This window comes from Gasterosteus aculeatus, chromosome 4, assembly GCF_964276395.1.
Source record: "Gasterosteus aculeatus chromosome 4, fGasAcu3.hap1.1, whole genome shotgun sequence".
Lineage (NCBI taxonomy): Eukaryota > Metazoa > Chordata > Actinopteri > Perciformes > Gasterosteidae > Gasterosteus > Gasterosteus aculeatus.
Genome location: NC_135691.1, coordinates 24,154,273 through 24,165,531, shown reverse-complemented (window position 1 = coordinate 24,165,531; position 11,259 = coordinate 24,154,273). Strand labels below are relative to the sequence as shown.

Below are 11,259 nucleotides of genomic sequence, written 5' to 3'. Positions count from 1 at the left end.
TACTTTTGTTTTTACAAATTATGTGATTTCCTTAAATATACCAGGAGATATTGAGGCAGAACGTTATGTCAGAATTCATCGGTTATTAGTTACATTGCTGCTTTGTAGTAATACAAAGCATGTCAATGACAAATAATGGTATCCTAGAAAGAAGAAACCTTCACAAATATAAAACCGTGCAGATTTTTGGTAACAATCAGTGGATGAGTTATAAGAACAAGCGTTGTTGCTGTGTCATCTAGTAGATTCTATTATATACAGTGAGTACGGAAAGTATTCAGAGCCCTTCACATTTTTCACTATTTGTTTCATTTGCTAAAATCAAAAAAGTTAGTTTTATTTCTCATTAATGTACACTCAGCACCCCGTCATGACAATTTTTTTTTACTAATTTATTAAAGAAAACTTGAAATATGACATGGTCATAAGTATTCACTCTGAATGTGAAAGAGTCACGTGGGACCACCGAGTAAGATGGCTGCCTAAACGATAACTCTCCACAAACCCACCTGTCTGACCTTAATTTGCTAACGACAGAGTGAATGTGCGGTAACTTCGATCGAAGTAATAGGCTAACACTTTTGGAATTGATAACTGGACATAGTGGGCGCTTAGTGTCAACGAGTCATACAATATGTCAAGGAGAGCGGCCAAGCAAAGTGCTAATGCCAGCGACGTTGATGGAGTATTTCTCCATCTCGACGAAGCAGAAAAGAATTTCCCAGTTGGAAGATGACAACCACCAACTTGGCCAAATAGTTAGGAAATGCTAAAAAGTGCGAGGAACTGCATCAGGCCTTGGAGGACGCGACGAACAGAGACACGCGACAGAATCTAAGGCTCATCGGCCTAAGGGAGAAGCTGGAGAACGGTAAACCATTAGAATGTGTGAGAAAGATAATTTACGAAACACAGGATGGAGCTGGACGCAGAGCAACTGCAGCGAGTGCACCGGTAGCAATGCCGGATGAAGACCGGCCACCCAGACCAATTTATTAGATTTCTAAGCTTTCTGGTGCGGGAGAGAGTGCTGGCTGCGGCGAGAGAGAAGTAGGATATGATCTGGGAAGGCCGTAAATTATTAGTCTTCCCGATATGACTAAAGAAGCAGCAGAGAAGTCAAGAAAGTTCAGCGAAGCGAGAAGACTGCTGCACCAACTGGATGTGCGCTTTACGCTGTCATATCCAGCAGAACTACGGTTCACATGGAGAGGAGAAAGAATGAGGTTTGAGGATCATCGAGAGGCAATGGGCTTTCTTGAAAAAGGAGGCGGCAGAGAAGCGGAACTACAAGTTGCTACTTGAACTCAGGCACAGAATGCCTGCAACAGCAGCAGGATATGAGTCACTGTTATGACAAACTTTTTTAAAATGTATTTTCTTCTACAACTCTAAGGAGGCCAGATTCACAGTGAGTAGATTAAGTCACACTCTCTAGCCGGTTAGGGCGTCTCGTCCTTGGGTTGGCAGCTAGTACCACATGTGAGAGGCACAGCGTTAGAAAAAAAAAAACGCTGCAGGTAGAGAATCGCTCTGTGATGGGTCGGGTGGGGGGTCTGGTGGTGACCTCTTTAGTGTGCCCCATGGTCCTTTTTGGTGGGGAAACTGAGTGAGAACATGAGACTGGGTGGGAATAGGGTTCTTTGGGGGGAGGTGTATTGTATATTTGGGTTATGAAAGGCACCTGTATTATGTTTAAGGTTCTTTTCTTTCGTTTCCTCTTTTTTCTCCTTACACTCACTCCCTTCATATGCAAACTATCCCGTTGGTATTGAAAGTAAAACTACACGGTTAAAAAAAATAGCTAGCGGTCTAAGAATATTGTCATGGAATGTAAATGGGCTACATAATCCTATAAAAAGGAAACAAATTCTACTATACCGGAAATCCAAACAAACTGACGTGGCTTTCATACAAGAGACCCACTTGATTAACTCTGAGGGAGCTAAATTAAAAAGAGATTGGGTCGGGCAAGTACAGTGCATCCGGAAAGCATTCACAGCGCTTCACTTTTTCCACATTTTGTTAAGGTTCTTAACAAGGTAATCTTAAGAACCGGAACAAGGTTCTTAAGGTAAGCCTTATTCCAGAATGGATTAAATTCATTATTTTCCTCAACATTCTACACAAAACAACCCATAATGACAAAGTGAAAACTGTTTTTTGCAAATCTGTTAAAAATAAAGAACGAAAACAACATGTACATACGTATTCACAGCCGTTGCTCAATACTTTGTTGAAGCACCTTTGGCAGCAATTACAGCCTCAAGTCTTCTTTGGTATGATTCCACAAGCGTGGCACACTTATTTCTGGGAGGTTTCTCCCATTCTTCTTTGCAGAACCTCTCAAGTTCCATCAGGTTGGATGGGGAGCGTCGGTGCACAGCCATCTCTCTCCAGAGATGTCAGGGCAAGCTGGTCAGGGCTCTGGCTGTGCCACTGAAGGACATTCACAGAGTTGTGCCGAAGCCACTCCTTTGTTATCTTGGCTGTGTGCTTCGGGTCATTGTCCTGTTGGTTGGTTCTTGTGTATGGGATTGAGATTGAACATTTAACAATTTTTCCACAGAACCCTCTCCTGTCGGACCATTGTCTGATAACCTTTGAATTTCTACTATCAGAACCACCTCCTCCTGCCAAAGGTTTCTACAGTCGACGCTTATCGGATACCGCTGTAGCCTTATTTAAAGAAGCCATTCCTTCTGCTCTAAGTTCAGTGCCCTGCCTCAAGATACAAGAAGACTCCTGTGAAAACCTCAGTCCGTCTCAGATCGATAATTTTGTCGATACTGCTACAGGCTCTTTGAGAGTGGCGCTGGACGCTATTGCTCCTCTGGAAAGAAGAATAGCAACAAGAAGGAAGTCTGCTCCGTGGTATAACCCTCAAACACGGAACCTAAAGCAAACTGTGCGGAAGCTTGAACGATTATGGCGTTCCACCAAATCAGAAGGATCTAGGCTAGTTTGGCAAGACAGCCTTAAAACGTATAAGAAGGCTCTCCGTAACGCAAGAGCATCTTATTACTCATCATTAATAGAAAAAAATAAAAACAACTCCAGGTTTCTCTTCAGCACTGTAGCCCGACTGACAGAGAGTCACAGCTCTGTCGAGCCGTGTATTCCTTTGGACCTCACTAGTAACGACTTCATGAACTTCTTCAATGATAAGATTCTGACTATCAAAGAGAAAATTGATGGTCTCCTGCCTTCAACCAGTGCCGACCTGTCCTCCTTGGATGCAGCAGTGGGCCCTGATGCCTGTTTGGATGCCTTCTCTTCCATCAACCTTGATCAACTGACTTCTTTATTTTCAAAGTCTAAATCTTCTACTTGTCTCTTGGATCCGATTCCGACCAAACTGCTTAAGGAAGTTTTTCCTTTAGTTAGCACATCCTTATTAGATATTATGAATCTGTCTTTGTTAACAGGACATGTACCACAGTCCTTCAAGGTAGCTGTAATTAAACCTCTTCTTAAGAAACCTACTCTTGCTCCAGAGGTGTTGGCTAACTACAGACCTATCTCTAATCATGAAATTAGTTCATGCGTTTGTCACTTCCAGACTGGACTACTGTAATTCTTTGTTATCAGGCTGCTCTTATAAATCTCTTAAGCCTCTCCAGCTGATTCAGAATGCTGCAGCACGTGTATTAACAAGAACTAAGAAAAGGGATCATATCACTCCTGTATTAACTTCTCTGCACTGGCTCCCTGTTAAATCAAGAATAGATTTTAAGGTACTTCTCCTCACCTACAAGGCACTTGCTGGTGAGGCACCGTTGTATCTTCAAGAGCTTGTAACACCGTATTGCCCTACAAGGCAACTGCGCTCCATAGATGCTGGGTTACTTGTTGTTCCTATGGTTTTAAAAAGTAGGCTGGGGGCCAGAGCCTTCAGTTATCAAGCTCCTCTTTTGTGGAACCAGGTTCCACTTTCAGTCCGGGGGGCAGATTCGGTCAGCTCTTTTAAAGTAAAACTTAAAACGTTCCTCTTTGATTCTGCCTATAGTTAGGGCTGGCTCAGGTTAGTCCGGACCAGCCCTTAGTTAAGCTGCTATAGGCTTAGAATGCCGGGGGAATTCTTAGGACACACCGAGCTCCTCTCTCACGCTCTCGTTCTACCATAATCCAAGTTTTATTAATGCACATGACTAATTCAGCTTCTTTCCGGGAGTTTTTTTTGTGCTTTCGCCCCTATCAGGTCCATAGATCGTGGTTCCTTCGGGACCCTGGTCCTGACACCTACCGTGGCCATGCTGACGCCTGCTGCTGCCATCATCATCATCATCATCATTATTTTAGATATTAATAATATTACTTTACTCATAAACCGACATTACCCTCTCCTAAAATCTCTGTGCTCTCCCTCCCCACAGGATTCTGTGGATGGTGGTTCTATCTGATGGTGGTTGCCTCTGCAGTGGTCCTGCTGTGCGCCTGGCTTACTACTCACAATTACTTGAATCATTTCTGTCATAGGAATTGCATGTATTATACATTGTTCATTCTGTACACATGGCATCCATTGTAGTCTGTCCATCCCGGGAGTGGGATCCCTCCTCTGACGTTCTCCCTAAGGTTTCTTCCCTTTTTTTCCCTCTTGTAAGGGTTTTTTCATTTTTTGGGGAGTTTTTCCTGTGCCGATGGTGGGTTTCGGGGCAGAGGATGTCGTATGTGTACAGACTGTAAAGCCCTCTGAGGCAAATTTGTAATTTGCGATTCTGGGCTGTACAAAATAAAATGACTTGACTTGACTTGACTTGACTGTTGGAAGATGAACCGTCGCCCCAGTCTGAGGTCCAGAGCGCTTTGGAGCATGTGTTCATCGAGGAGGTCTCTCTACATTGCTGCATTCATCTTTCCCTCAATCCTGACTAGTCTCCCAGTTCCTCCCGCTGAAAAACATCCCCACACCATGATGCTCCCACCACAATGCTTCACTGTAGGGATGGTATTGGCCAGGTGATGAGCAGTGCCTGGTTTCCTCCAGACATGACGCTTGGCATTCAGGCCAAAGAGTTCAATCTTTGTTTCATCAGACCAGAGAATTTTGTTTCTCATGGTCTGAGAGTCCTTCAGGTGCTTTTTTGCAAACTCCAGGCGGGCGGTCATGTGCTTTTTACTGAGGAGTGGCTTCCGTCTGGCCACTCTACCAAACAGGCCTGATTTGTGGAGTGCTGCAGAGATGGTTGTCCTTCTGGAAGGTTCTCCTCTCAGTCTTCTCCCCCGATAGCCCAGTCTGGCTGGGTCGCGAACTCTAGGAAGAGTCCTGGTGGTTCCGAACTTCTTCCATTTCCGAATGATGAAGGCCACTGTGCTCATTGGGACTTTCAATGCTGCAAAAATCTTTCTGTACCCGTCGCTAGATCTGTGCCTCGATACAATTCTGTCTCGGAGGTCTACAGATAATTCCTTGGACTTCATGGCTTGGTTTTTGCTCTGATATGCACTGTGATACCTTATATAGACAGGTGTGTGCCTTTTTCAATCATGTCCAATCAACTGAATTTAGCACAGGTGGACTCCAATCAAGTTGTAGAAACATCTCAAGGATGATCAGTGGAAACAGGATGCACCTGAGCTACATTTTGAGTGTCATGGCAAAGGCTGTGAATACTTATGTACATGTTATGTTTTCGTTCTTTATTTATAACAGAATTGCAAAAATGTGCAAAATACCGTTTTTACTTTGTCATTATGGGCTGTTGTGTGTAGAATGTTGAGGAAAATAATGAATTTAATCCATTTTGGAATAAGGCTGTAACATAACAAAGTGGAAAAAGTGAAGCGCTGTGAATACTTTCCGGATGCACTGTATATTACAGTTAATGGAGTGGCTATACTTGTGCACAAAAAATTGAATTTTCAAATGCTAAGAGAAGAAAAGGATGAGGAAGGTAGACCGATATGCCTGGAATCCAGAATTGATGGTGTATAAATTAATTTATGTAATATCTATGCGCCAAATATTGAGGATCCAGTCTTTTTTCATAAAGTGAACAAATTAGTGGGAACCACAGTTGATGGGCATACAATCATAGCGGATTTTAATCAAGTTTTGGATGGAGTTCTAGATAAAACCAAAAAGATAGAAGGGCTATTGAATTATTGATGAAGGACCTTGGATTAACAGATATATGGAGGATATCAGGGTATAAAATAAATTGGCATGAATCAGAATGCATGCCAATATCAAGAGGATGTACTCGAGCAATGATGCGTTTAAATGGATCCCAATATCTGGGAATTAGACTCTGTTCAGATATTGAAAACATTCTCTTTTAATATGGACCCTTTAATACAAAAAATGAAGCTGAAGTTAGACAAATGGAAATTGATCAATTTTACCTTATGGGGAAAAATGATTAAGATGATGGTGGCTCTGTACTTTAACTACATTTCCATGATGATTCCAGTAACCGTCTCTGAAAGGATCTTTAAAGAATATAATAACTTAATTATGGATTTTTTATGGAATAACAAAAAAGTATGAAATCGCTGCCTCAAAAGATCAGGAAACATTTATGTCAGACATACAAGGAGTTTGATTTGGCGGCTGGTGCGTGACAGTAGACAGTATGACAATAGATGACTGCAGTGCACGAGTAATAAAATAAAATAAAAATGCTAATGCTATGGGTTAGTAGAATAAGGCTATGGGTTAGTTTAAAATAAAAGAATAAAGTTAGTTAATATTTAAAAATTAAAAAATAAAGTGCACTAGCGAACAGGAAGTGACAAAAGTGACGTGTGCAGAATGAGAGAAAGTGACCAGTGGAATGTCAGAGTCAGTCAGTGGGGGACCGGGCTCTGACTGGAAGAAACTTTTAGTGTGGCGGGAGGGGGCACAAACAGTTTTTGTCCAGGGTGAGAGGGGTCGGCTAAGATCTTTTTGGCTCGCTTCAGGGTCCTACAAAGCAAACAAGACCTGCAGGGATGGCAAATTGCAGCCGATCACCCTCTCTGCAGAGCGGGTGACACGCTGCAGCCTGCCCTTGTCCTTGGCTGTGGCTGCAGCGTACCAGACGGTGATGGAGGAGCAGAGGATGGACTCAATGATGGCCGTGTAGAAGTGCACCATCATCGTCTTTGGCAGGTTGAATTTCTTCAGCTGCCTCAGGAAGAACAACCTCTGCTGAGCCCTCTTGGTGATAGAGCTGATGTTCAGCTCCCACTTGAGGTCCTGGGTGATGATGGAGCCCAGGAAACGGAAGGAATCCACAACAGTGACGGGGGAGTCTCACAGGGTGATGGGGGAAGGTGGGGCTCTGTTTCTCCCCCGGAAATCCACAACCATCTCCACTGACTTTAGAGCGTTGGGCTCCAGGTTGTTCTGGCTGCACCATGACACCAGATGGTCAGACTCCCACCTGTAGGCAAACGAATCCCCACCAGAGATCAGACCAATGAGGGTGGTGCCATCCGTAAACTTCAGGAGCTTGACAGACTGGTGACTGGAAGTGCAGCTGTTGGTGTACAGGGAGAAGAGCAGAGGGGAGAGAACGCAGCCTTGGGGGGAACCGGTGCTGATGGTCCGGGCTGATTTGCCCAGCTTCACATGCTGCTTCCTATCGGACAGGAAGTATGTGATGCACTTGCAGGTGGAGTCGGGCATGTGCAGCTGGGAGAGTTTGTCCTGCAGCAGAGATGGGATGATGGTGTTGAAGGCAGAGCTGAAGTCCACAAACAGGATCCTGGCATAGGTTCCTGGGGAGTCCAGATGCTGGAGGACGTAGTGGAGGGCCATGTTGACAGCATCGTCCACAGACCTGTTGGCTCTGTAGGCGAACTGCAGGGGGTCCAGGAGGGGGTCAATGAGGGTCTTCAGGTGGGACAGGACTAGCCGTTCAAAAGACTTCATGACTACAGAGGTCAGGGCGACGGGCTTGTAGTCATTGAGTCCTGTGATCCTGGGCTTCTTGGGAACATTGCATTACATGACATTTAGCTGACGCTTTTATCCAAAGCGACTTACAATAAGTGCATTCAACCATAGGGGTACAAACTCAGAACAGGAAACAAGAAAGTGCAATTTCCTCAAATAAGCCAATTTACAATTTGCTATAGATGAGTGGCGTTACAAGTACAATTTAAGTGCTACGATTTGTTAGTCTTTTATTCGAGGTAGAAATAATGGCCTTTCCCAGTATCCCCTAGGCTCTGCTTACTAGGAGATAAATCGCTGATGCCACCAGGACCATGTTTCATTGTGGCAGCAAGGCTAATCCTGCGAAACTGGCAGAGCCCACACGCACCTATGCGCAAAGAATGGATCAAACTCATGACAGCAGCAGCATTCGAAAAATATGATTCCCCGAAGCAGGTTTGTCTAAATCACCATAGCAACACATCGAAAACTTGAACCTGCTCTGGCGCAGGTTCATTTGAGCTGCTGGATTAGTTGATCACTCCCCCGGAAAAAAAGGGCAGCTCACTTCCTCATTGATGAAGGAGCGATATCCGTTAGATTAACGTTTTAAAGGGAGAGACTTCTCCGAGATCACAAAGACCCGTTTAGCCGAGATGACGTCCTGTACTAGCGCTACCGATGCTGAGGACAAGGAATAATTTATTTACAATAATATTTTTCTGAGCTGAAACGTTAGGTGATGAATACGACATGCTGCAGCCAAGCATCCACTGTCCCATGGACTGTCTCTCATACTCTCTCACACACTCTCTCATGTCTCACACACACACACTCACACATGGTCTCTCATACTGTCCTGTCTGTACAGTGTTGCGATGCAGAGAACATCTGGAAAGCTGCTGCATGTCGTGCTCTTCATAAAGTTCTGTTGGTATATTTGTCGCTTAATAAACTTCTTGATGTTTCCACATTTCACTGCTGGAATTGAACAACATTCACACACATATAATAAACTCCTAGTTCTATATGGTCATCTACATACATATGATACATAAGCTGATACAGTACATATATCCTATTCATTCGTATCAATTTGATTCTTTGGGCTGGTTTTTATCTACACACTCTGAAAGAGTTGATCATTATCCTCATTCAAGCAGGCACATTTAAAGAAATATATTCTGATTGATTGAGTGACGAGGCACTTAAAATGAGCCTATATATTTTACCAATACTTACGCATTTAACGTTAACTTGTGTGGGATACTTTGTCGGGCTTGTAGCTTCACAGGGGGGCGGTGTCAGTTTATGCCACGATTATAAATTTGCCTCAGAGGTCTTTACAGTCTGTACACATCCTCTGTCCAGAAACCCTCACATCGGCACAGGAAAACTCCTGAAAAAGTATTTGATGGGGAGAATAAAGGGAAGAAACCTTTAGTGATACAGAGGAGGATCCTCCCCGGGACGGACAGACTGCGATGGACGTACAGAACGCAGGGACAGGACGACTGGTTGCAATTGAAGGAAAGATGAATGCAGCGAACGTAAAATATGTAACGTTATAATACGTTAAATTCATTGGACAGATTTAAATTATTCAACTTAACATATCTCCTCATATGTGTTCATGATCATCTCCCGCTCGTCAGTAGAGAAAAAATACGCCCTTCCTATAAGTTTATTTGCTATTATACTGTTAATACTGGTTTCAGTGATAGACTCTTCCGCCTTCTAACGTAAGACGCGCACTTATCCTGATGACTGACATCTGGTTCAAACTAACGAGACAGTTTGAGCGCCGATCTGCCTTCGAGGAACCGAGATAGCATGATGTCGATTTTTATACATCTGAAAATCAATACAAATTTTGATCACAAAAAAAAGTATTCAGACCCCTTGCTCAGTATTGAGTAGAAGCACCCTTTTGAGCTAGTACAGCCATGAGTCTTGGGAATGATGCAACAAGTTTTTCACACCTGGATTTGGGGATCCTCTGCCATTCTTCCTTGCGGATCCTCTACAGTTCCGTCAGGTTGGATGGTGAACGTTGGTGGACAGCCATTTTCAGGTCTCTCCAGAGATGCTCAATTGTGTTTAGGGCTGGGCTAGTTATGAATGGTCAGAGTTGTTCCGAAGCCACTCCTTTGTTATTTTAGCTGTGTGCTTAGGGTCATTGTCTTGTTGGAAGGTGAACCTTCGGCCCAGTCTGAGGTCCTGAGCACTCTGGATGAGGTTTTCTTCCAGGATATCGCTGTACTTCGCTGCATTCATCTTTTCCTTCAATTGACCCCCCAGTCGTCCTGTCCCTGCAGCTGAAAAACACCCCAATAGCATGATGCTGCCACCACCATGTTTCACTGTGGGATTGTATTGGCCAAATGACGAGAATTGCCTGGTTTTCTCTACACATACCGCTTAGAATTAACGGCAAAAAGTTCAATCTTGGTCTCATCAGACCTGGGAGTCCTTCATGTGTTTTTTTGGTAAACTCTATGTAGGCTTTCATATGTCTTGCACTGAGGAGAGGCTTCCGTCGGCCACTCTGCCATAAAGCCCCGACTGGTGGAGGGCTGCAGTTGACTGATAGTTGACTTTGTGGAACTTTCTCCCTACAGCATCTCCAGAGCTCAGCCACAGTGATCTTTGGGGTCTTCTTTACCGCTCTCACAAAGGCTCTTCTCCAACGATTGCTCAGTTTGGCTGGACGGCCAGGTCTAGGAAGAGTTCTGGTCGTCCCAAACTTCTTCCATTTAAGGATTATGGAGGCCACTGTGCTCTTTGGAACCTTGAGTGCTGTAGGCATTATTTTGTAACCATGGCCAGATCCATGGCTTGCCACAATTCTGTCTCTGAGCTCATTGGGCAGTTCCTTTGACCTCGTGATTCTCATTTGCTCTGACATGCTCTGTGAGCTGTAAGGTCTTATATAGACAGGTGTGTGCCTTTCCTAATCAAGTCCAATGGTAAATGGTAAATGGTCTGTACTTGTATAGCGCTTTTCTAGTCTTCTGACCACTCAAAGCGCTTTAACACTACATGACATCATTCACCCATTCACACCCATTCATACACTGATGACAGGAGAACCATACACAGTGACACCTGCCCATCAGTAGCTAACATCCACACACTGTAGTCACAGCTACAGGAGCCATGTTGGGTTAAGTGTCTTGCCCAAGGACACAACGACATGCAGGTTAGCCGGGCCTGGGATCGAACCGACAACCCTCTGATTGGAGGACGACCGTGCTCCCCACTCACCCACAGTCGCCCCAATCTCCAATCAGTTTAATTAAACACAGCAGGACTCCAATGAAGGAGTAGAACCATCTCAAGGAGGATCCGAAGAAATGGACAGCATGCGAGTTAAATATGAGTGTCACAGC

At 44.2% G+C, this 11,259-nt stretch overlaps 2 pseudogenes; one reads left to right on the top strand and one right to left on the bottom strand.

Annotated features, from left to right (window-relative positions):
- The window catches only part of LOC144406162 (uncharacterized), a 69,769-nt pseudogene extending 65,622 nt beyond the window's left edge, over positions 1 to 4,147 (top strand).
- A 706-nt stretch (positions 4,148 to 4,853) lies between these two features.
- LOC144406160 (uncharacterized) lies at positions 4,854 to 10,855 on the bottom strand (annotated as a pseudogene).
- Between the last annotated feature and the right edge of the window lie 404 nt (positions 10,856 to 11,259).